Raw genomic sequence first — 26,793 nt, forward strand, 5'->3', positions numbered from 1 at the left:
CCCGAGCCGCCATTGGCCTGGAAACACAAACAAAGTTCTCCGCAGCTCCCGGCACGCCTTTCCCAGCCCCGCGTGTTCGCTGCCTCCGGCTCAGCGCGCAGCCCTGGAGCCGCACTGCCGCTACCCCTAATTAGGAGCGTCTGTGCTTGGCTTTAATTTCCCCCCAAAAGGGAAAACTGCCCCAAACCCCTGTGGATGAGTGGGAGAGGGGAGAGATTTCTGGCAGAAAACTCCAAAAACTCAGAGCAGGATAATGAGAAGTAAATGAAGACCCTTCAAACCAGCTTTCCACTCGCCTCCCTCCTTCCAGCTTCACCTCCTACCCCGGCAGTGCAGGGTTGGAGAAACGACGCTCACTTTGTAAAATTTTAAAGGTTTATTAAATCTTAGCAAAAAAAAATACACCAAAAGACTTGAATAAAGAGAAAAATCGGCGCTGGGAGCACAGGACTAAAGCAGCAGACCCGGGTGTGATTTGGGGGCCCAGGGGGGTCCCCGGGCCGCCCTCCCCGATCTCGGCCAACGGGTGCGAGCGGCGCGGCCCCGCTGCTGAGCACTGACCCCGTCCCGGGGGCCGCCGGGACCCCCCCGGAAAAAACCCGCACCTGCACCCCCCTTTCAGTCCCTCCGACCTTCCCATCCCTAAGGGGGAAAGGGGGAAAGGGGAGGACCTGGGGCGGGATCACCCGGAGACCCCCGGGGTGAGGAGCAGGAGGGGAGGGGGGGTTTGGCTCGCGCTGAGTGCGGGGTCCCGCGCGAGGATTTCGGGGGGGTTCGCTCGAGGAATTTTGGGGGTCCTCGTGCGACGGATCCTCGTGCAAAGGGCTCCTCTCGTGCCACCGTCTCCTCGTGTCACCCAGACCAGTCTGGGGAGCTCTTTGTGTCACCCAGAGGAATTTGGGGCTCTTCGTGTCACTGAGAGCCCCGCGAGAGTCACACCGAGAGCCCTGTGTCACCGGGTGCCCCCAGCTTCTTGTGCCACCCGGATCCCCTGAGTGTCACCAGCCCCGTGCCAGGGTCCCCAGTGTCACCGGGGTCTCTCTCTGTGTCACACACCAGGAACCGATCCCCCCTCCGAGCACCAGCACCCCCGAATTTAACCGTCCTCGTGCACCGGGACCCCCTCAGGACCCTCGAGTTTCCTCTCTCCCCTCCTCCTTCACCGGCATCACCGGACCGCCCCCCCTTTCCTGAGGAATCGCCGGAGACCCCCTCCATCAATCACCGGGCACCGGGACCACCAGAGGACCTCCCCCATCAATCAGCACCGTCACCGTGCACCGGGACTCCCCCCCACCATCGAGCAGTGACACCCCCTCATCGTGCACCGGGACCGCCGGACCCCCCCTCAAACATCGCCAGCCTCGGGCACCGAGATCACCGGAGACCCCTCCATGAGTCACCGGGACCCCCCCGTCATGCACCAGGACCACCGGAGACCTCCCCAGGAATCACCGGACAGCCCCTCACGAATCACCGGGCACCGGGACGCCCCCTCGGGCACCGGGACTGGACCCCCCCCTCGTGTACCGACCACCCTCCGGTGCACAGGGCCCGGACCCCCCTTTGTGCCCCCCCTGCCCATCCCGGGGATTCCGCCCCTCCCCTCCCCTTTGACTTCCCCCGGGAACAGGAGCGGGAATGGGGGGGGGGCGTGCGCTGGGGGGGCACCGGGGTGTCCCCAGCACCGGGGGGCGTCCCTTGGGGCTCGCTCCTTCCCCCCCTCCTCCGGTTATCACCAGGGACCCCCCCCAATTTACCGGGGCTCTCCCTATTCACTGCCCCCCCGTTCACCGACCCCCCCAAAGCGCAGGGACCCCCCCTCACTCACAGCCCCTCCCCCATCCATGGGACCCCCCCACTCACCGCTCCCCCCGTCACCAGGACCCCAAAATCCATGGGACTCCCCCCACACTCATCAAGACTCCCCCCAAATCCATGGGACCCCTCCCTCCCCCCCACTCCCCACCCCCTTCTCAGCACTCCCCGGGCCCTCCCCATTGATCGAACGCCCCCATGGCCCCCCCAGCCCCTCGCCCTCGCATTGGGCCCCCCCCGGGGCCGAGGCAGAGCCCTCCCTGAGGGACACCCCTCATCCCCGGCCTGCAGCCGCCCATGGAGCCGCTGACCACAACTCCCTGCCTGCGTCCATCCGGCCAATTCCTCTGGCCCCGCACAGCCCAGCCTGCAAAGCCAGGCCTGGCACTGTGGGGCTCGGGGGGTCTGTCCTGGGCCACTGGGCCTCACAGGGCTCTGGGCACAGCAGCGCTGTCACACACTGAAATGTTATGGGCAATGGCTTAAACGCTGCCAGGAAGGAGATTTGCACATTATGGCGAAACTGAATAAAGAGACTGAGACCACCCCAGCCCAGCCCTCCTTCACCTGACTGCAGCTTTGGCCTGGGACTTGAGTGGCCTAACAGCACCTGAGGTACCATCAAGGTGACACCACTGATTAATTACCTCTGGTCTAGGGACAAGGACACGAGACTGAGGCAGGAGAATGTATCCAAAGAAAGCCAAAGCCAGCAGCTGTCCTGAAAATCAGCTTGGGCCAGGCTGGGGCTGGGGGAGGCCGTAGCCCACAGGCTCATCTGCTGAGGCCACGTTTGCACACACTGCCCACAGCCAGCCAGGGAGGACGAGAGTTCTGGGGCTGTGGGGGAACCTCTGCTCACAGGCACTCAACACCCATCCTCCCTCACACAAACTGGCTCCGCTGGAAAATGCCCAGCCCGGGAAGGCCACATCCACGGCACATTGCCGTGAGGGGCAGCTGAGGAGGGGCCAGAATCCATCCAAGAGCCCCAAAGTGCTGCCCAGACTCACTGCTGAGGCCTTGCAGCAGAGCACTGCTCCTGATGCAAAGGGATGCAGCAGAGCCAGAGGCTGCTGCCAGAGCCTGTGTCAGACTTGTCCCTGCCAGGGGAGGAACCTGGGCCTTCCCACCTGCCCCCAGTGTGTATGGACCCCCTGAACTCCGTGTTTGTGGGGAACCCTGAGCACCAAGAAGACAGAGATGTAGAGCATCCACAGGAAGCCACTGGGATCCACAGACTGGAGAGGTTTTCTACTTAATCTGGCTCTGTCACTCTCTTTCCCTCCTCCCATCTCTATTCCATTTCTACTTTTCTCTCTTTGTCATTGTCTTCGTTTTGAGTTGCCAATTTAAATAAACTTATTTTTCCTGTTGTGAGACAGAACCAGCAGCAAAAGAGCAAGGCAGGCCTAAAACTTGAGAGAGTATAAAAGAAAATTTATTAACTACATAAACAAAGAGAAAGGAAAAAAAAATTCAGAATAAGATTTTTTCAGATCACTCCTTCCCGCCCTCTCCTAATCTTCATAACAACAAAACAAACATATAGCAAATACTTCGGTCAGTCCCCAGTTTAGTCTTTCTCAGTTCACTTCTGGAGAGAGAAGCCTCTTCTTGTTGAAGTTGTAGGGATTTTTCCCACAAGAAGGAAAAAGACAGTTCTCTTGTGGTTTTATCTTTCACGATTTGCATCCACCCGAGAACCTGCAACCGTGACGCTCCTCCCAACTCCACAGCCATCCCAAAGCTGTAGATGTGGGCCATGTCTGTCTCATGGGGTATTACTTTTAAGAATGAAATGTTCAACAGCAAAGATTCTCTCTGTCTCCTTTCTCTCTGCTCAGGCTTCATCTTCAGAAAACCAAAATCCCCTTCTTTTCTCAGGGCAGAAATTCTCAACACAGGTGCTCTTTGGTCAAATCCTCTATTACATGGAACAATTCCATCCCCCCATGTCTCTTTCCATGGTTTATAGGAATATTCAGTACATCAGTTCATCCCTACAATTTTAAAAAAGATTTTCAGACATTTCAGCATCTTCTCATTCTCCTTCCATCTCAAAAACTTAGCTCTTACATCATTGACTTCAGAAATCTTTTTATTCCCTTTCATATTCAAAGGAAAGGCTGGAGGCTTTGCAAATCTTATCTGAACACTAAAGAGTTAAAGTTTAACACAACTACTAAAGTTGGGCCAGGCTCAGGCCGTGCTGGGGGGGCAGCTGAGGTGTCAATCAGCCTTTCTGGGGCTGGGCTGCAGCCCCACACTGCTCATGGCCACCCGGGCAGGCCCGGCCCGTCCGGCAGCAGCAAGAGTCGGCCTCCCCCCCACGCCAGAGCCGCAGGCCTGTGGAGGAGGAAGCCGTGAAGGTCTTATCACAAAACATTTTCTCCCCCCGGCCATCGGGTCCCCCTCGTTGGCAAACGGGGCCCAAGCGGCCTCCCGAGCCTCCCCCCCGCATGGGGGAGGGGGAAGCTCGGGTTGATGTTACCTGCTCAGCCACCGGAAAGACAAAGAGACTCAGTTCTGGATTACCTCCTTCAAAATGTGTGTTCCCGGAGCGAACTAACTTTCTTTAATTGGCTGTTGCAGGTATCCCAACCCCCACAGAAAAAATTCCCTTAGGAAGAACCTCTTCTGAGTTTCTTCTTCCTAAGTCAACCTATCACAGTGACACCGAGAACCTTCCAAGCGTTCTTTTCGTGAGCTGCTGCTGTGATGTCACAGGAGCGTTGCCACATCCCAGCGGTGCTCCCGTTGCTGTGGGACACAGAGGCCTCAGTGCCCAGAGGCTCTGGGTGCCTGCTGACTGCCGGAGGATCCTCCTGCCCGAGGCATTCTCGGCAGCCAGCCCAGCCCTGACCCGTGTCCGTGTGTGCCTGCAGGGGTGCAGCCTGCAGACGTGTGCAGCGCAGCCACAATGATCCAGCAAGTGGTTGCTGCAGTTTGCACTCTGTACTCTGTGGCTTATTCGGGGTATTTTTTAACCCACTTGGCAAGTAAGTTGAGGTTTTCTCTCGGTGCAGCATCTGTGGCTTTGGGCTTGCTGTGTGCTTTCTGTTCTTCCTCTGGACCTTTGAGTTGACTTTGTAACCAAATTGCCATGAAGACACCGTTGGTTTGGGAGAGCTCCTGCCAGCAGCTGCAGCTCAAAAAGGGGGTGTCTGCAGCCAGCGAGGCGTTTGCAATGAGGCCTGGGGGGGTTCTGTTCCCTCGAGCAGGGCGTCTGTGGCAGTGGAGCCTGGAACTCCCTTTGTTTGCTGGTCCAGCCAAGAACTGACACAGCCCAGGATTTTGTGCTGTTCTCTTGCTTGCTCTGTGAAGGGACTGTGGCTCCTGGAGGGATGCTGTGAAAGCAAAATGTTCTCTTGGGGTTACCTTGCTCCGTGGCATTTCCCACCACGGGCAATTTTTTTCCTACCAGCATCTGGTTCATGTTCCCTCTCCCATTGCAGGGCACCTCATGCGTGGATCCCAAGCAGCTCCTCCTTCGGTGAGTGGGAAGAAACCTCTGGTGTTCAGAATTGTGCAGCAAATTGTGAGCTCTGTGTGTGGCAGCCGAGTGCCATCCTGGGAGGCCGAAGGAAAGTCCCTGTCAGGGTCTTTGCAGCAGCAGCAGCAGCAGCAAAGGGATCCCTGGCAGTTTTCTCCTTTTCTGCTGAAGAGTTTTAGAAGAGCTGCAGGTCTGGTTTTGCAGGCAGAGGATTTGCCTTAGCCATGGTGAAATACCGAATTCCCAACAATAAGTGGCAATGTCACTTTTAGCCCATTGTTAGTTTGTACAACTCTGAACTCTGTTTGTGCTTCGTGCAGCTGGATGTGTAGCTGAGGATAAATAAGGTGACAACTGAGATCGAACTTCCTGTCCCTCACGCTACTGTCTGTCCTCAGGGCACCAAAGCTGCATCAGCACCTCCTCTGGCTCCCTCTGCTTCCAAAGAGGAAGAAGACAGCAGTGAGATTCCCGCTGTTCTGGGGGACGATGGTGAACACCCCGTGGTTTGGGAATACAACAGCAAGGCTCCCGCAGTGTGGGACAAGGACAGTGGACATCTCCCGGCATGGGAGGAGGATGGTGGATATCCCCTGGCATGGGACAAGGATAGAAAAGCTCCCATGGCGTGGGATGAGGGCGACGGACATCTCCCGGTGTGGGATGAGGACAGAGGACATCCTGTGGCTCGGGAAGAAGAGGGTGAATATATCCCAGCACGGGATGTGGATGGTGAACGTCTCGCGTCTTGGAAAGATGATGGAGAACCTGCCTCTGCTTGGGAAGAGGATGGAGAACCTGCAGCATTTTGGGAAGAGGGTGGAGAACCTGCAGCATTTTGGGAAGAGGACGAGGAACCTCCTTCTGCTTGGGAAGAGCACACTGACCCTCCCTCCGCTGTGGGATCCTGGGCTGAACATTCTGACAGCAGCACAGCCCTGCAGCCAGAGGGGACAGGGGAGCGGTGCCTGATGCAGCTGAGTACGTCTGTTCTGTTCCTGTGTGCCAGAGCAGGGTGCTGTGTGTGTGTCTCAGCATGAGCTGCACCCAGTGCTGCTCTGCAGCTGAATGTCACCGAGTCATTCATTGTCCTTCCCCAGCTGACACCAAGGGGCTCATGGCCCCAGGGAGTGGGGCTGCATTCTGGCTCTGCTGCAAGGCGGGGTCTCCATCTGGGAGGGAGCATCTTCCACGTGGTTTCTTTCAGGGAACATCGTGAGCGTGGGGGAGCCTGCTGAGAAATACCTGGGACTGGAGCAGATTGGCCAAGGGTAAGTGCATGGCAGTTCCTTCTGCACAAGCAGGGCCCAGGTATTTTGCTGGAGTCAGGAGAGCTCCAAACACCCTCCGACTCTGGGGTATGATCCTGCTGTCTCTCAGTTTTGATCAGAATTGATAACTGTGGTCAGAAGGCACAGTCAAAGGCCTCTGAGGCTGGCAGTGTCCTGCCTGCAGCAAGGAGCAGGACCTGGAAGGTCTTCTGTGCCTGGAATTTGATTGCCCTAAAGAGCAACTCACCATCTGGTGACTCTCAGAAAACAGTTCTCAAGAAGAACTAAGAAGTGCTTTTTTCAGCACAGGTAATAAACTCCATGCATTCAGTAACAGACACAGAGCTGCTGCACTCGAGGGGAAAATGCATCACCTGCCTGATGGCAGGGCCCTTGTGGATCCTGCAAGTCTTAGGCAGGAAATGCAAAAGGATGAAATACATTCTTTTCCACTTCTTTAGACACCAACTCCCACCTCAGGTTTTGAACTAAAGGAATTCAGTGTGGACATTCGCTCCAGCCCTTTTCCTTCGTGTTGGGCTCAGTTTTCTCTTGCACACCTTGCATGGCAGACGGCTGGTGGCTGCTGCACTGCTGTTTGAAGGGTCGATGCACGCAGGTGTTTTGTGAATGCTGCAGGCAGCAGAGATCTCCTGTCTGGGCTGCCTTTCACTGCCAGAGCCTAAAGCTCTGCTTCTTTCTTCTCTGCTGTTTTGTCTCCAGGGCTTTTGGAACTGTTTATAAAGGACTCGACAGGGCCACTGGAGGAGAGGTCAGTGCCACCACGTCCAGCACGTCTGGCAGCTCCCGAGGGCTTTCCCCTCTGCTGGGAGCTGTGGCTGCAGCTTTGGGGGCCCAGCAGAGCTTTCCTGCACAGGCTGCTCCTCTGAAGGCAGAGCAGTGTCAGCCTTCAGAACACAGCTGGGACAGCCTTGGTGCTTCTGAAGTGCCCAGAGGAATGCAAGGAGGGCAGTGGTGTCTGTCAGAGCTGGACACCATGGCTTGGTCTTCATATCTAAAACCATGAATGCATCAGCAGGTGGAGACTGAGGCCCAATTTATCTTCATCCCAGCCTTGGACAGGAACACTATTTAGCAGTTTTTCCATCCTGCTTTTCATCTTCAAAGGCCTAATTAGGCCTAATTAGGGAGAGATCCTGCTTGGGCTCAGTTTGGGGTTTTAGTCCTACTGCAGCTGTTCACAGAGAGAGAGGGAGAGAAATGAGAAGATGGATGTCCAGAGCAAAGCTCTCTCCTAAACGCTGCAGTTGAAACACAACTGGGTCTGGTGTCAGTGACACCCTGTGACAATGGATGTCTGTGTTTGCTTTATTGTGCAATCCCAAACAGAGCAGTGGCATTTGAAATCATGACCAAGTCCCATAGAATTGCTAAAGGGTTCTGGGCTGTTTTGCTCTGTTTCACAGCATCAGAATTACCTCCTGCTTGCAAAATGTGTTTAAATAATAACGATGATGATGATCATCATCATCACCGGAGTAGTGATAAACTAAGGCCATTTGAGAAGATGCAGATTCTGTAGGTGCAGAAAATGTTGTTAGAGCTTTGAGGCTGACAGCTGAGGGACCATTTCTGCAGAGCTTACAAGGCCAAATGTCTCTGGCCACGTGTCCTGTAAGCAGCCCCCAGCCAGCAGAGAAATGGGCTGTGGGAATGGCACTTGCTGAGCTCTGGTGTCCCATGCCAAGGCAGTTTGGCACAGCCTGGCTCTGTCGCTCCAAAAAGATTCACTCCATGCTTGCTGTGGTCTCCTGCCACAGACCCCTCCAGCTAAAGGTCTGCAATGTCACTTCAGGTGGCCATAAAGAAAATGAGTCTCAGAGAGCAGAACAGGGAACGAGCTGTGAATGAGATCCTGCTCCTGAAAGGCAAGAACCACCCCAACATTGTCATCTTTTTGGACAGGTGAGTGGTTCAGGTCTTATCCTGTGCAAGGGCCCTGTGTTAATCTTTCATTCGTAGTCAGTAGCCTCTTCTGAAAAAGCCTGACCTGGCCATATCTTCAACAACAGCCTGGCAGTTCACTCCCTCCATGCTTTTGTTTGGTTTTTTTCTTCAAGCTGAACCCCTTTGCTGTGCCTTATGACAAGTGCTGAAAAACCATGGCAGAAATTATTTCCCTTGGCTTCTTCTTCCCAACTCTTTTCCATTGCTGCAGATGCCAGGAAGTCCAGGTTTCCAGAAATGCCTCATTTGCCCATTTTTCAATGGCCTTGCCTGTTTCTGAAGGGACTTTGTGTAAGGTTTTCCAAAGAGTTGATAACTTTTGTCCCAAGTGCTGTACGGCCTCCTTGCCTGGATAACTCTGGAAGTTGCATTGCCTTGTTCTGGAGGGAATGGTGGAACTGATGAGTTCAGATGCTGAACCAGCTGGGGGCAAGTGTTGTGGTTCCACACTGATCTGGGCTGTTGCTAAACTGTGTTTTTCACTTGCTTGCCATCTAAGGCATCTCCTTTCTCACAGGTGTCTCCTTCTCCTTCAGACTGTGCAGATTCCAAGGTCTGTGCAGGAATGTCTCTCCATCTGATCGTGTTCTCATTGACAAGTGACCTGGAAACAAAACTCCACTCGAGGCTTTTCCATGGGGAAATTGAGCAGTGCACATTCATCTCCATGCTGTTGTTTTCCTCTTCCAGCTTCCTTGTTGACGAAGATCTCTGGCTGGTGATGGAATACGTGGATGGAGGAACTTTGCAGGACGTTGTCAGACAGACACGCATGGCTGAAGGAGAGATGGCAGCTGTCAGTCGGGAGGTGAGGGATCCTGCTTGTGCTTCCCATGGCTTGGACACGATGGTCCTTCCAAACAGGCTGAGAGAGCAGGAGGGGCTCCATGCTCAGGGCTTTGTTTCTGTGTTGTTTTTATGAATTGGAGAAGAAAGAGCCTCTGAAGTCAGTGGCCTGCCAGTATCACTACACTTCTACTCTGTTCTTGTCCTCTTTCCTGCTGCTGTGGTACTCTCTCTGTCTTTCTTTGATTTGATTTGATTTGCTGTTCTCAGCTTTGCCTTGAACCATTTGCCTGGACTGTCTCCTGGCCTGTCACAGCAAAGTTGCTGCTGGGAGAATTCCAAACTGTCCTTTCTTGTGTGATGTGTTGTGACAATTGATTTTTATTCTTGTGTTTCTTCTTGTCTCTCAGTGTCTGCAGGGCCTGGATTTCCTCCATTCCAACCGGGTGATCCACAGAGATGTGAAGAGCTCCAACATCCTTCTGGGAATGGCTGGCTCTGTCAAGCTGGGTGGGTGTTCGTGGCCAGGCACGGTGCTCCCGGGGTGTGAGTGTGAGGCTGTTTCCAGTGATGGTCAGAGCCCCACAAGTGCTGCTGCTGGCACTGCCCGGCCCCTGCTGCCAGCTGAGAGCGGCTGCCCCGTGCAGAGAGCTCAGGAGAGGAGCAGAGTGTCAGGAGTGGCTTTGCTCTGGGCATGGCCCTTCCAGAGGGACGGGAGTTGGAATCTAAACTGCAAGGGAATCAGTAAAAGCCACTGCATGAACGCTGAGGGTTTATTTAAGGGTCCAGTTCCATCATTCCTTGGCCACAGCCCTGAGGACTTTTCCAGCTGACTTCACTACTGCATTCTCACCTTGAGAGTGGGGAATCTTTGTGCTTGGTTTCCTCATTGCAGCTGTCTTTGACAGTGTTTGTTTCTGTCCTCAGCTGATTTTGGCCTCTGTGCTCAGCTCAGCCCTGAGCAGGACCAGTGCAGCTCCATGGTGGGCACTGCTCACTGGATGGCCCCAGAAGTTGTGACCAGGTCTCCTTATGGCCCCAAGGTGGACATTTGGTCCTTCGGCATTGTGGCCATCGAGATGGTGGAAGGAGAACCTCCTTACTTCAAGGAAACAGGGGCTATGGTAAGAGGCAAATTCTCCAGTGTTTGCAGAGGCCTGTGAGCACAGGCTGACCCTGCACTGGGAGGAGCTGCTGGAGGTTTCTGCATATTGGGAAGGGAATTCCCAGAAGACTCGAGCCTGAACGCAGATGAATATTCTGCAGTCTCCAGCAACAATTTGCTTTGGGTTTCAAATTGTTGCAGCTCTTCTGTCAGTGAGGATGACCTGAAAATGTGAAGCCAGTGTATCAGCTCTAATGTTATCTTGGAAAAAAACCACAAACCAACCCCAAAACCCATCCCCAAACCCAACAAGTTCTCTGAAGGAGTTTCTAAAAGAGGTTTTTAAGAGAGGTTTAAGTTGAGCTCCCCCCTGATTTTTCTCACTGGGAAGCTTGTCTAAAACATGAAGATGATTGCTTAACATCCCTGTAGTCCAACCTATTTCCTTCCTAGTCCAAGCTACTTTTCTGTCATCAAGCCTGAGCTTTCAGCAACCCCAACCTCCTGTTCCTTGCCTGGCAATTTCTGGGATGGGGCATCAGGAATTCATTTACTTCAGTGTCAGTGGCACTGCAGACATGTGTTTGATGCAATTTAAAATAACACACGCAGACCACACTGACTCTTGAAAATGGCCTGTAAAGCTGGTGTCCGTATTTGGAGAAGCAAAATGTGCTGTTTCTGATGGAGGTTCCTACTAACAAAGTCAGACAACTAAATGGCCTCTCAAGCAAGATCATTTGGGTGTTGCAATGGCTGTGGCTGCATCAGGGTTTGGGGTTATTGGTTGGCATAGAAAAATGAGCCGTGAGCAGCATGTCTGCCAGGGAGGAAACTGCCCCCGGAGCTGGGGCTGAGTTACCGGGGTCGATGTGAGCAGCTGTGGGTGTGAAGGAAGCTGGCACAGCGCTGCCTTTGCTTTTCCTGCAGGCTCGGGCTCTGATCCGGCAGAACGGGACCCCGCAGCTGCAGGAGCCGCGGCGCCTGTCGGCTCTGCTGCGGGACTTCCTCGAGTGCAGCCTGGACTCGGACGACGAGCGGCGCTTCTCTGCCCAGGAGCTGCTGCAGGTGAGCGCGAAGCGGCTGCAGGGGAAACAGCAGCGCCAGGGAGGGGTTTTCTTGGGGGGCCCCCCTCCGATAATCTCCAGCCTCGCTGCTTTTCACACGCAAAGCAAGCAGAATCCTCGCCTGGTTGGGGTTGTCTGGGTCCGTTCGAGGTCATCTGGACCTGGTGACCCACAACGAGCAGGGACATCTTCAAGTGGCTCAGAGCCCTGCCTGACCTGAGCTTGGATGCTTCCAGGGAGGAGGCACCTCCCACATCTCCGGGCACCCTCTGTCAGTGTTTCCCCTGGTAAAAAAATTCCTCCTTAGACCTAATCTGAGCTTGCTTCTGTCTCTGGAGTTTCAAACCATTCCCCTTCGTCCAGGAACTTGACTCTGGAAAGTAATGGTTCATTTCTTTCTTTTTTATCCTTTGGTCAGCACCCATTTTTATCATCAGCCAAGCCTCTCTCCAGCCTGAGCCCTCTGATCGCTGCAGCAAAGCAACCACGGGTGCAGCAGAGGAGATGAAGCACTTGAGAACAGCTTTTTGTTACAGTAGTTAGGACTAGTTAGTTATGGTAGTTAGCACTGCTAGTTAGTTAGGGTCGTTCGGACTGTTTGTTATGGAAGTTTTTTGAATAAAAACTCTCTTAAAACCTCAACACCCTTGTGTCCCTGCCTTCTCCCCCTGTGACTCAGCTGCCCCGAGCAATGCGAGGGGAGAGCGAGCCCAGTCTCGCCCAGAGCTGAGCCCTGGCAGAGCCCAGAGCAGCCTCGGCATCTGCAGAGTCAGCCTGGAAGGAGGCGCTTGGAGCCTCCTCGGCTGCAGCCGCCTCTTGGTTACAAACTGTGCGTGGTGGAAAATGCCACTGGTTCTGCAAGAGGGCAGAAGGGGCCCGGGGAAGGCCCAAGTGCTCCATGCAAGGGAAAAACCCACCCAGTGCTGGAGAAAAAACACGCCTTTATCCCCTCCAAAAATTTAATCCTAAATCAAGTGGAACAGGGGAAAGGGAGGAACCCCGGACCTTCGGGCCCTGCGAACCAAAGTGTCCCGCGGGTGTTGGTTTCTGCCGGGCTCGCTGCCCCCAGCCCGGCTCAGCTCAGCTCAGCCCAGCCCGGCCCAGCCCGGCCCAGCCCGGCCCAGCCCGGCCCAGCCCAGCCCAGCTCGGCCCAGCTCAGCCCAGCCCAGCCCAGCCCAGCCCAGCCCGGCTCAGCCCGGCCCAGCCCAGCCCAGCCCGGCCCAGCCCAGCCCAGCTCAGCTCAGCTCAGCCCAGCCCACGGGCAGGGACACGCATTTGGAGGAACCTGCGAGGGTGAGCAGGTGAGGGGGCTCCGGCAGTGACGGGTGAAAGGAACAGGGTGAATGTGACTTAAACAAACCCTGGGAATCTGCTTGGAAACAGGGCCAGGGACTTGTAGGTAAGAAGGAACGAAAGAGATTGTCACTTCTAGAAAACGGTGCTAATTGACATGGACTGTTGTTCAGCCAAGGCTGTGTTAAATTCTTGAACTAGGGAAAAACAAAGACTTAAGAGAATTATGAATATTGTTTTGTTTTACTAAAAAAAAAAAAAAAAAAAAAAAAAAAAAAAAAAAAAAAAAAAAAAAGCAAAAAAGCGTGTGTGTGTGCATATTGGAGGGGGAGATGGAGTGGACAGATCGAGAAGTCTGAACCTTCCAAGGTACAGTCCTGGGGACAGGGCAGCCACCTCTGTACTGCAGACAGGAACCGGGAACAGTGACACGATCTGACTGTGACCCCCATCCCCTGTGTGGGGACAGGGGAGGGAATGGAGAATAACAGGAAATCCGGGAAGGAGGGAAGGGTGAGGGGAAGATGTTTTCGTAGGAATTATTTTCTCATTCTCTTGCTCTGACTTGTTTGATAATGTTATGAATGACGTTCTATTTTTCCAGTTTATCAAGCAACGAGATTAAATTAAATTAATAGTAACAATTATAAATGGATACAATTAAAGTATTGGAGATGAATACAATCAAAATGCATATATTTGAGAATATAATCTAGTATAATTGAGGTTCATATGAAGCATAAGCAAAACTGACCGGGGATATGGGGAGTGGCTCGCCATTCCTCACGTACCAAAGCATCAAGGCCAAAAATCCTATTTATATCCTATATGCTACAGAAGTTTCTAGAGAACTCCTCCTAGTTTCTATTCCTAAAATCTACATCACTATGTTGTATGGCACATGCTCTACTAATGGGTTAGGGGATCTCTCATCCTTTTGAGGGTCTTATTTCCGATGAAGGCTCGTCGTCTTCATCAGTGTCCGCTGTGTGACCTGCAGGTAGTGCATGCCCACTATGTGACTGAGCAGATGTTTTCCATAACAAGATGTGTTGGTTTGAAAGTAAAACCAGTGCGAGACTCCAAGTCAGTAATACAATTTAATAGGAGAAAAGAGAAAAAATAAAATACATGCAATAATATAAAAGAAACAACCACACAGTCAGAAATACAACCAGACACCCTGTCAGTCAGGGTGTTGGTAGCAGTCCGTATAAATGGTGGCTGCAGTCCTCCTGGATGACAGATGTGGTTCAGTTGAAGCAGTGCTCCTGTAGAAGGTGCAGTTTTCCTCCGAAGATCCAGCGATGATGTGGAAAAGTTCCGACTTTCCTCTGGGATCCAGTAGAAAGGTCTGCCCTCGGGTCCCAAACCCCAGTTTTTTATCTAGGTAGGAAAGGCTTGGCTCCTGCCCCTGGCTGGGGCATCTCCCAATGGGATGATGTAATCTTATCAGTCACACAATAGGACTTAATGGCCCATTAACAGAATATATCTTCTGGAGGAAGGATGGGTTGTGGAAAGATAACGATGATCATCCCCCTGATTTTATCAGATGGCACATCAGCAGAGGATATCTCCCACAGAGATAAGGATCACCAGCCCTCCCACATTTTAACAGATGGTGATAGAATACACATTTTTGCATTGTACCCCAGGACATAATCCACCCCTTATTCTATTACCATCTACATCACACCCAAACCAATACCCTCTTACAGATATATAATACAAAATGAAACCTTACATACAGTTCTCACTAAAAATTAGGTCTCCTTGCGGTACACAACGGGTTTCCCCATCTTTCTGCATTTCCCACCAAGTGCAACCAAGTCCTTGAAGAAAAACAATCCAACGGATTGGTTTACCTTTGCATGTGGTGTGATTAATCCAAACAGTCTTTCCTAAAATATCTTTCATGTGTACCACAGGGACTTTGACCCCATCCACTGTGTGCAGGGGTTCAGAGTGGGCAGGACCGGTTCGATTGATGGACCCTCGGGTGTTAACCATCCAGGTGGCTTTGGCCAAGTTCATTTCCCAATTTATGAAGGTTCCCCCACCAAGTGCTTTCAAAGTAGTCTTAAGGAGTCCATTACACCGTTCAACTTTCCTGGCAGCTGGCGCATGGTAAGGGATATGATATATCCATTCAATACCATGTTCTCTGGCCCAGGTGTTGATAAGGCCGTTCTTGTAATGGGTTCCGTTGTCTGACTCAATTCTCTCAGGGGTACCATGCCTCCAAAGGACTTGTTTTTTAGGCTCAGGATGGTGTTCCGGGCAGTGGCATGAGGCACAGGGTAGGTCTCTAACCATCCAGTAGTTGCTTCCACCATGGTCAGTACGTACCGTTTGCCCTGGCGGGTTTGGGGAAGGGTGATGTAGTCAATATCCCAGGCTTCCCCATACCTGTACTTCGACCATCGTCCACCGTACTACAAAGGCTTCACCCGCTTGGCCTGTTTGATCGCGGCACAGGTCTCACAGTCGTGGATGACCTGTGAGATGCTGTCAATGGTAAGGTCCACCCCTCGGTCACGGGCCCATCAGTGTGTTGCATCTTTCCCCTGATGCCCAGAGGCATCATGGGCCCAACGAGCTAGGAATGATTCTCCCTTGTGCTGCCAGTCTAGATCCACCTGTGATACTTTCACTTTGGCAGCTCGGTCCACCTGCTCGTTGTTGTGATGTTCTTCATTAGCCCGGCTTTTGGGTACATGTGCATCCACGTGTCGAACCTTTATGGTCAATTTCTCTACTCGGGCAGCAATGTCCTGCCAAATCTCAGCTGCCCAGATGGGTTTCCCTCTGCGCTGCCAGTTGGCCTTTTTCCAGCGATCCAGCCATCCCCACAGAGCATTAGCTACCATCCATGAGTCAGTATAGAGATAGAGCCTTGGCCACTTCTCTCGTTCAGCAATATCCAAAGCCAACTGGACGGCTTTTAGCTCTGCGACCTGACTCGATCCACCTTGTCCTTTGGTAGCTTGTGCAACTTGTCCTGTGGGGCTCCATACTGCAGCTTTCCATTTCCGGTTAGTGCCTACAATTCGGCAGGAGCCATCAGTGAAGAGGGCATATCGTCTTTCAGCCCCGGTAGCTCATTATATGGTGGGGCTTCCTCAGCACATGCCACTTGCTCCTCTTCTTCTTCAGAAGACAATCCAAAAGTCTCACCTTCAGGCCAGTTTGTAATTATTTCCAGAATCCCAGGGCGATTTGGATTCCCAATACGGGCGTGCTGAGTGATGAGGGCAATCCACTTGCTCCATGTGGTGTCAGTGGCGTGATGTGTGGAAGGCACCTCTCCCTTGAACATCCAGCCCAGCACTGGTAGTCGGGGTGCCAGGAGGAGTTGTGTTTCTGTGCCAATCACCTCTGAGGCAGTTTGAACTCCTTCATAGGCGGCCAAGATTTCCTTCTCTGTGGGAGTGTAGTTGGCTTCAGATCCTTTGTAGCTTCCACTCCAGAATCCCAGTGGTTGACCCCGAGTCTCACCAGGCACCTTCTGCCACAGACTCCAGGACAGACCATGGTTCCCGGCTGCAGAGTAGAGCAGGTTCTTCACATCTGGTCCCGTCCTGACTGGGCCAAGGGCTACTGCATGAGCAATCTCCTGCTTGATCTGGGCGAAGGCTTGCTGCTGCTCAGGGCCCCAGTGGAAATCGTTCTTCTTGCGGGTAACCAGGCAAAGAGGGCTCACAATCTGACTGTACTCAGGAATGTGCATTCTCCAAAAGCCTATGGCACCTAGGAAAGCTTGTGTTTCCTTCTTGTTGGTAGGTGGAGACATAGCAGTGATCTTATTAATTACCTCTGTTGGGATCTGACGACGTCCATCTTGCCACTTGACTCCTAGAAACTGAATTTCCTGAGCCGGTCCCTTAACTTTACTTCGCTTAATGGCAAAACCAGCTTTCAGCAGAATCTGGATAATCTTCTCTCCTTTCTCAAAGACTTCCCCTGCTGTGCTGCCCCATACAATGATGTCATCGATATACTGTAGATGTTCGGGGGCCTCACCCTTCTCCAGTGTAGCCTGGATCAGTCCATGACAGATGGTGGGACTGTGCTTCCACCCCTGGGACAGACGATTCCAGGTGTACTGCACGCCCCTCCAGGTGAAAGCAAACTGAGGCCTGCATTCTGCTGCCAGAGGAATGGAGAAAAATGCATTGGCGATATCGATAGTGGCGTACCACTTTGCTGCCTTGGACTCCAGCTCGTACTGCAGTTCCAGCATGTCCAGCACAGCAGCGCTCAGCAGTGGAGTCACCTCATTCAATGCACGATAGTCTACGGTCAATCTCCATTCTCCTTCTGATTTACACACAGGCCAGATGGGGCTGTTGAAGGGTGAGTGGGTTTTGCTGACCACCCCTTGGCTTTCCAGGTACGAATCATCTCATGGATGGGAATCACTGAGTCTCTGTCAGTACGGTATTGCCGACGGTGTACTGTTGTTCTGGCGATTGGTACCTGTTGCTCTTCAACTCTCAGTAGTCCCACAGCAGAGGGGTCATCTGCAAGACCAGGCAAGGTGCTCAGCTTTTTAATGTCGTCTGTCTCTACAGCAGCTATCCCAGCTATCCCGAAAGGCCATCGATATCCTATTGGGTCTTTGAAATATCCATTTCTAAGATAGTCTATGCCAAGGATGCATGGGGCCTCTGGGCCAGTCACGATGGGGTGTTTCTGCCACCTGTTCCCAGTTAAACTCACTTCAGCCTCCACTACAGTCAGCTGCTGGGATCCTCCTGTTACCCCAGAAATAGAGATGGATTCTTCTCCTACATACTTTGATGGCATCAGAGTACACTGGGCACCGGTGTCAACCAAAGCCTTATGTTTTTGTGGGTCGGATGTGCCAGGCCATCGGATCCACACAGTCCAATAGATCTGATTATCCCTCTCCTCTACCTGGCTAGAGGCAGGGCTCCTCTATTCCTGATTTGGTACACGTTGCTCTTTCCCTGTAAATAGATTCTTGAGGTTCCTTCAAGAGGATCAGTCATATCATCATTCTGATACTGTCTGGAGTTCTGTACACGAGAGACTGGAGCAGCATTGACTCTAGATGAGCTTCTTGTGTTAGGTGTCCCTCTTTTCAGCTCACGTACCTGGGCTGCTAAGGAGGAAGTGGGTTTTCCATCCCACTTCCTCATGTCTTCTCCATGCTCCTGAAGGAAAAACCAGAGGTTACCTCGTGGAGTGTGTCCTCTCTCCCTGCCTGAGGAACTCCAGCTCCTAATGGCAGAAACTCTTGTTGGTTCTGGAGAGATCTGGTAGTTGTTTTCCTTAAGTTCTTTTTTTGGTTTCTGATGGTCCTCTTCAATCAAGCTTCGGACTTGCTCCACCAGCCTTGTTCCCACGGATGAAACATGGGTATGAAATGGGGCTGTGACAGTGTCCTCATAAATTCTTAGTTTATTGGCCAAGACGCCTACCATGTCCCCACCTTCCCTCCACTGCAGCATTGCCAGGTAACGGGAATACATCTCTGGTCCAAGCTGTGCGAATCTCAACCACATCTGTGACGTGCACCGGACACAGTCTGGGCTCTTAGGAAATCTCTCATCTTCTGAGAAAATGATCTCCAGCACAGCCAATTCCCTCAGGCATCGGATACCTTGTTCTATTGTGCTCCATTTTCCTTGGTGCACCGGAAGATCTTCTTTACAAAGGTATCTGTCCTTCACACTTGTCAGCAACCGCCGCCAGAGGCTGAGAGTTTCTTGGGTTCTCCCAATCCCCTGGTCAATGATCACATCCCGGGACAGAGATCCCAGTTGCCTGGCCTCACTTCCATCCAGAATGGTGTCATTGGCTGCAGCGTCCCAGATGCGGAGCAGCCAGGTCAAGATGGACTCATTTGTCTGGCGGGTGAATTCCCTCCACAGGTCACACAGCTCACCCAGGGATAGAGAGCGAGTGATGATTTCTGGCTCTGTCTCTTCCGCTGGGTGCGAAGGTCCTGCCACGTCCTCGTCAGTCACTATGCGAACTGATTTGCTCTTTGATTTCTTCTTCTGAACGGGGGCAACTGCTACTGGTCTAGGCTGTTCTGGCTCAGTGATGGTTTGTGTGGAGATGCTGATGGTGCTTCTGGCTTTTCTCTCCTCTGTGACAGTCTGCATAGACAGGGACACTGTTGCTTTTTGTTTGGTTCTTCTCCTCTTTGTGACATTCTGTGCAGACGTGGACGAAGTTGATTTGTTTCTTTTTTGCTCTTCCACAAGAATACACATCAATACGCCATGTAGTATTTTGTTTCTAAGCATGTTGGAGGCTGTGCAGAGGAGACAAAGCAGAACTAACAACAATATTATGCTGTCCTTAGCATCCAGCGGGAACTCAACATTTCCAAAAACTACTGTATCAGGCCGGAAAGATTGGAAAAAATCATCCTTTACCCCTCCCCCCAAGGGCTGGGTGTGATTGTTAAAACCCCGGATGTAGCAACCTAGACTAGGACAAGCAAACAAAGTCAAGTATATATTCCGAATTATGTTCATTGCCTCAGAGGTTATCATGCAGTAGACATAATAGGCTAATAAAGCAATTTTTATACCATATCCTGGTCTACACAGCAGCATTACAGCTGGCAGATAGTTCCCCATGTGTGGAAAAATATAGAGAGCAAGATATAAAACCCATGTAAGCATGTTGAGAATCATGGAGAAAACAAAATTGTAATACTGACTTTTCTCAGTACCCTTCTTGCTCCATGTTGGGCGCCAATAAATGTGTTGGTTTGAAAGTAAAACCAGTGCGAGACTCCAAGTCAGTAATACAATTTAATAGGAGAAAAGAGAAAAAATAAAATATATGCAATAATATAAAAGAAACAACCACCGACACAGTCAGAAATACAACCTGACACCCTGTCAGTCAGGGTGTTGGTAGCAGTCCGTATAAATGGTGGCTGCAGTCCTCCTGGATGACAGATGTGGTTCAGTTGAAGCAGTGCTCCTGTAGAAGGTGCAGTTTTCCTCCGAAGATCCAGCGATGATGTGGAAAAGTTCCGACTTTCCTCTGGGATCCAGTAGAAAGGTCTGCCCTCGGGTCCCAAACCCCAGTTTTTTATCTAGGTAGGAAAGGCTTGGCTCCTGCCCCTGGCTGGGGCATCTCCCAATGGGATGATGTAATCTTATCAGTCACACAATAGGACTTAATGGCCCATTAACAGAATATATCTTCTGGAGGAAGGATGGGTTGTGAAAAGATAACGATGATCATCCCCCGATCTTATCAGATGGCACATCAGCAGAGGATATCTCCCACAGAGATAAGGATCACCAGCCCTCCCACATTTTAACAGATGGTGATAGAATACACATTTTTGCATTGTACCCCAGGACACCCTCCCAAAACATCTTCTTACCTTATCTGTCTCTTGCACGACTGCATGTCCGTTACCTCCTCACAGCACAGCCAGCAGACTCCATCCCAAACTGCAGCAGACTCTGGGTCAGCCAGCTAACCCACTCTTTCAGAACAACCCAACTCCTTGGGCAGGCACAGATGTTTCCACTCCTCAGTCATCAGTACAGCTGTAATTCATTGGGAGAGATTGCCTTCTGTACTATCCTTTCAAACTGTCTTCCCACTCTGGGGCTCTGTGCTTTCCTTCCTATGGAAAAGAACTGTCATTCTCCTCCAGGTGCCCATGGCCAAAATTTGGATTCCTGCTCCAAATTTCCTTTGATGCAAGGATTGTTCCCAGGTGAAATCTACCAGGACAGACAGATCTGGCTGCCTTGGCCACCCAGAGGCCACCTCTCATCTGACTTTGAAACACTGGGACCGTGTGGTTTTCTTTCCTACGGGAAAAAAGCACCTTTCATGTCCAGGCGCCCATAGCCAAAATTGGGAGTCCACATCCAGAATTCCCTATATCCAAGGACAGCTCCCAGACAAAAGCTGCCATCGTTGTCAAGTCTGGCTGGCCTTGGCTTCCTAAAGGCTGCCTTTCATTTGCCTTTGAAACACTGGGGCTCTGTGCTTTCCTTCCTAATGAGAACAACTCTTCTTCCAATCCTGGCATCCACAACCAAAATTGAGATTCCACCTTTAAAATCTCTATGTCCAAGGATAGCTCCCAGATGAAAGGTACCAGGAGAGACAAGTCAGGCTGGCTTGGCCTAAGGGTGGCCACCTCTCATCTTCTTGCAAAACACTTGGGCTTCTCACTTTCCTTTGCTATGGTGAAACCATCCACCTCGACCAGGCAGCCGTGGCTGAAATTGGGATTCCACCTCCAAAACTCTGTACATCCAAGGATTTCTCCCAAGTGAAAGCTGCCAGGACAGACAGGTCTGGCTGCCCTTTGTCTCTTGGGGACTGCCTCATACCTGCTTTTGGAACACTGGGGTTCAATGCTTTTTTTCCAATGGCAAAAACCATCCCTCTAATCAATGCAGAAATAGCCAAAATTAGGATTCCATCTCTGAAATTCCCTATATCCAAGGATTGCTTTCAGACTAAAGCTGCCAGAACTGAGAGGTCTGCCTGGACTGGGTCTGTGATGGCTGCCTTTTATCGGCCCCTTAAACACTGGTGGTCCATGATTTCCTTCCTATGGAAAAGAGCCATCCTTTTCCTCCAGATGTCCATGTCAATACTGAAATTGGTATTCTACCTCTAAAATTCTGCATATCCAGGGATTACTCCAGGACAAAATCTGCAAACACCATCAAGTCTGGCTGTCCTTGGCCTCTGGTGACTGCCCCACATCTGCCTCTGCAACACTGGGGCTCGGTTGTTTCCTTCCTGTGGAGACCATTGTGACACCTTGGGGACCCCGTGGATCCAAGGGGCCATGGTGACACTGTGGGGCCTCGTGGCACCAAGGACATCATTGTGGCCCTGCTGGGCTGTATGGTCCCAAGGGCCCAGTGTGAAGCAGCAGGGCTTTGTGGAACCAAGAGGCCATTGTTGCATTCCAGGGCCTGGTGCAGCCCAAGGGCACCGTGGATCCATGGAGATCATTGTGGCATTGCAAGGCCCCATGGAATCATGGAGACCATGGTGACACTGTGGGGCACACGGAACCAAAGGGCCAGTGTGACCCTGCAGGGCCTCATGGAAGCCAGGGGCCATTGTGACACCTCAGGAGCAAGGAGAACATTGTGACATTACAGGGCCTCATGGAACCAAGGGGACATGGAATGGGTCTGGATGGTTTGGCCTCCTGGGGGCCACAAGCAGGTCTGGCTGACCCTGGCATGTGAGGGCTGCCTCTCATCAGCCTCTGGAGCACTGGGGCTCTGTGCTTTCCTTCCTAGGGAAATAAACCATCCCTCTTTCCTGCTGCCCAAGGCTGAAATTGCTACTCCACCTAAAATGTTCTCTATCTGCAAGGGTTCTTCAAGCCAAAATCTGTCAGGGCAGACAGCTCTGGCTGGCCTTGGCCTCCTGCAGGCAGTCTCTCATCTACCGCCAAACATGGGGCTCAGTGTTTTCCTTCCAGTGGAAAAGAACTGCCCTTCTCACCGAGGTGTCAATGGCCAAAATTGGGATTCTACAGCTAAAATTCCATCTATCCGAGGACTGCACCCAGAAAAAAGTAGCCAGGACAGACAGGTCCTGCCTTGTTGTCTGGTGATTTTCTTTGACTATGAGCAGAATGTTCTCTTTTGCCAAGACCTTGGAGAGGGCCCAGAGATCTCCCCAGGTGGGGTTTGGAGGCTGCAAGCATATGAGCACTGTGTAGGGGCAAAGGAACTCAGTGCTCAGTGGAGTGGAGACTGAGGAGAGCAAAGGAGAGCCCTGGGAGGGGCTGAAGGTCAGTTTCAGAGATGGTGGATCCTTTTGATATAGCAGAAAACAGCCTGAGAATTAATTAATTAATGCCAAGGGAAATTGATGTGGACCAGACTGGACACAAGGAGAAAGGAATTTCTCTCCCAGGGAAGGGCTGTGGTGCAACCCGTCCCCCAGAAGGAGTCTGGGCCAGCCCAAGGCTTTGTGTGTGCAGGCAGAGGCAGGCAGGAGGCAGAGCTGTCAGCAAAGGAAGGGGCCAGCGAGGTGGGGCAGCCGGGGGATGACGACAGCCTGCAGGGACAGAGGCGCAGGGCATGGACACCGTAGGACAGCCTGGGCTGCAGAGGGCACAGGGATGGGCAGCAGCTGAAAGGCCCTGACACAGCCAACTCCTGCAGCACTTGGGCCATGCACGCTGGCCCTGGGCCTGAGGCCAGCAGGGGACAAGTGAGCCTTGCTGTGCTGGGGCCTCATTGCCTCCTTGTCCCTGCTCAGCAGCCTGGCAGGGGCCGCCCCATGGTGCTGCCCTTGGCATTGCACATGCCCAGAGCCCAGTGGCCCGGGAAGAGCCCTGAGCAATGAGGGAGGGACAGGATGTGCCTTGCCAGGGGCTGGGGCTCAGCCCTTGGCCCTTTGCATTCCTGAAACACATCCAGGTTTGCTCAGCATCACAGACACCTTTCCCTTGTTTGTCCCCCCTGTCATCACTGCCTCCAGTGTTCTGCTCGAACTGTGTGACAAATGTGATTCGTGCTAAATAAATTGTAACTATATTTACAAAATTTTATTTAGATCGAAAGAAGACATTTTTTACAGAATGAGTGGGGAGATGGGTGAGACAGGTCAAAGGACATCTTCCAGATGTTGGGAGTTGAACAAGGATGTTGGAAGGGAATAGTAGAAGGACAAAGGTCTGATAAGTACCATCTAGAAATAGAGTTTCAACCTTGAAATGGGCCAAGATGAGACGATTCCAGGCATGGGATTTAATTAGAGTCTTATGGAAAACATCTGCTCAGTCACACAGTGAGCATGCACTACCTGCAGGTCACAGCTCGGTCATTGATGAAGACAACGAGCCTTCATCAGAAATAAAACCCTCAAAAGGATGAGAGACCCCCTAACCCATCAGTAGAGCATGCTCCGTACACACAGTGACGTAGACTTTAGGAATAGAAACTAGGAGGAGTTTTCCAGACACTTGTGTAGCATATAGTATATAAGGGGGATTGTTAGCCTTGATGCTTTGGTACGTGAGGAGGGGCGAGTCCCTCCCCGTATCCCCGGTTGGGGGGGCCCTCCCTGGTCGGTTTTGCTCATGCTTTATATGAACCTCAATTATACTAAAATACTTACTGCCAAATTTTACTTATCCTAAAATATATGGATTCAATACTTCGATTGTATTGATCTCCAATACTTTAATTGTGTACATTTATCATTGTTACTATTAAAAATTTGCTGCTGCATTTAATCTTGCTGCTTGATAAATTGGAAAAATAAAATAACATTCATAACAATAGGGACCCCAAAATAATTTTAGGGCAACGTCTAAAATTACACTTGAGGACCCCAAAATTTCAAAACTTCCCAATAGGGACCTAAATAGTCCCATGTTTGGACCCAAAATGAAAAAAAAATCCCGGTGGAGACCCCACAATTCTCACAATTCTCACAATTCTCAATATGCACCGAAAAACTCCAAACAACTACAAACCTACAACTCCAACACTACAAAATTCCCTTTAATTACACCAACGTTTCCTTATGGGAGCCCAAAGTTCCCAAGAGACCGCCACATTTTATTTAAGGGCTCCAAAATTCCCAAAAATCCTCAATAGGAGCCACAGAATTCCCTACAGGAACCCCAGTAATTCCCTGGACAGAGCACAAAATTCCCAAGAACTCCCTTTAAGAATCCTAAAATTCCCCTAGAGAGCCTGAAACCCACCTGGACCCTTTAGATCCACTATAGACCTCCCAGACCCCTTTTAGGAACCTCCCAGAGTCCCCCAAATCCCCTAGAGACAAACACAAATCCCATATACAGATTCCCAGTTCCCTACAGCTCCCCTGTAGACCTCCCAGACCCCATTTAGGGAGCCCCAGAGCAGCCCAAATCCCCTATAAAGTCCCCCAGAATCCCCCCAGGGCTGTAAAACCTCCACCAGCAGTCTATAGATGTCGTATAGACCTATCAATCACCCATAAGGGACCCCCCAGAGACCCCAAATCTTCTATTAGCAAGCCCAAATCCTCTATAGAAATCCTCAGACCCCCCCTCAGTCCCCAATAGATCCCCTATAGATCCCCTATAGATCCCCCCAGCCCCACCGTAGCTCTCGGACATGCTGAAGCCGGGCAGGCAGACAGGGAGCAAAGATGGCGGCGCCCGGAAGGCACCTCCGAGTGTTCTGAGCATGCGCGAGAGGAACGCGCCCTGAGATGGGCGGGGCTTGGAGGGGAAAGGGGCGTGGTGAACACATGAGCTCGGTCGGAAAGAAAGGGGCGGGGCTAAAGATAGACGGGGCTGTGACTAGAAAGGGCGGGGCCAAGGAAAGGGCGGGGACTGTGAGGGAAAAGGGGCGGGGCCAAGGAAAGGGCAGGGACTGTGAGGGAAAAGGGGCGGGGCCAAGGAAAGGGCGGGAACTGTGATGGGAAGGATCCAGGCCAAAGGGCCACGCAGTCCCAAAAGGCTCTGGTTTGGCTTAAATCTCCAAGAAAAGATCAGAAATCCAGCCTAAATCTACCAGGTTTGGGCTAAAATCAGCCAAACGGGCCTCAACTCCACACAAAGGCGATCTAAAACCATACACATGAGCCTTGCAGAGTCCAAAAGTGGCCTAAAATCCAGCCTAAACCTGCCCAGTTTGGTATAAAATCACCCAAATAGGCCTAAAATCTTTGGGACCAAGACTGTCACAAGAAATGGCATCAGCACCAAGAATGAGACCAAAATCAGAATGGACACCGAGACCAAGAATGAGAACAGATCCAACACCGGAACTGAGACCAGCACCACTCCAGAACTGGAACTAGGACTAGGACCAAGACCGAGACTGAGAGTGTGACCAGCACCAGAACTGGCACTGGGACCAAAATTGAGGCCCACACTGACACAGGAACCGGCACTGGGAGGGCTCCAGAACGGCTCTGGTACCAGCACTGGCACTGTGAGAACTCTGGGACTGAGACAGAGTGGGACCAGAACAAGCACTGAGACTGACATCGGCACCAACACCGAGACTGGCACCTCGCTGGGACCGGGCCTGAGGCTGAGATTGGCACTGGGAGCACAACAGGATCAACACCAGCACCAGCACCAACAGTGGGACAGAGACCACTCCACGAATTAGACCGAGACCACTCCACAAATTAGACCAAGACCAAGACTGAAACAAGAACCGGCACTGGCACTGAGACTGGGACCACTGTAGGACTGAGAATGAGACCCAGACCAGCACCGGGACAGAGACCGACACCGGCAGCGCTCCGGGATCTCCGCGTTCACTCCGGGGAGTTTTGGCTGCGCCCCCGCACGGGACTGGGCAGGACTGGGAGGGACCCCTGGGTGGGGCGGGACAGCCTCGGTTCCCATCGTTCTGGTGCAGCCATCCCAGTCCATATGGTCCCAGTCCACGTGATCCCAGTCTGTACAATCCCAGTCCATGTGATCCCAGTCTGTACAATCCCAGCCCATGTGATCCGTTTGTACAATCCCAGTCTGTTTGGCCCTGATCCAACTGGTCCCAGTCTGTGCAGTCCCAGTCTGGAGGATCCCAGTCCATGTCATCCCAGCCCCCATGATCCCAGTCTGGATGCTCCTACACGGCTCACACTGCCAGGGTCTGGAATTCCAGTTCCCAGCCACAAAAAGATGTTCCTGCCCTTGAAGGCAAAGCTCTTCAGAAGGGGCCAAAAGCCAAGTGCAGCAAGATCTTACAGGGACATTTCACTGCCAGCCTTCCTAACTTCACCCATGGCTGTTGGAGCTCCTGCACTGGGAATTAAATCAGGGGAGGGTCTTTGGTGGGAGCTGCCCTGGGTCAAGGGAGACCCTGAGACAGAAACAGAGCAGGCAGGGAGAGACAGGAGAGAAAGGAGGACACAAACACAATCAGATGAGAAGGTGCCACTGAAAACAGAACTGCAACTGACTGGAAGTGAATGGGACAGAAGTCAGGAATTGTGAAGCTTTTATTTACTATCAAATCCATCCCT

The 26,793-nt window shown here is 52.0% G+C and overlaps 1 protein-coding gene across 1 annotated transcript in view; it reads right to left on the bottom strand.

Annotated features, from left to right (window-relative positions):
* Positions 1-26,793, bottom strand: part of LOC148219404 (uncharacterized) — a 35,510-nt gene that overhangs the window by 6,863 nt on the left and 1,854 nt on the right. The window lies entirely within an intron of this gene.

Source organism: Sturnus vulgaris, unplaced genomic scaffold (assembly GCF_052056855.1).
Source record: "Sturnus vulgaris isolate bStuVul1 unplaced genomic scaffold, bStuVul1.hap1 Scaffold_141, whole genome shotgun sequence".
Lineage (NCBI taxonomy): Eukaryota > Metazoa > Chordata > Aves > Passeriformes > Sturnidae > Sturnus > Sturnus vulgaris.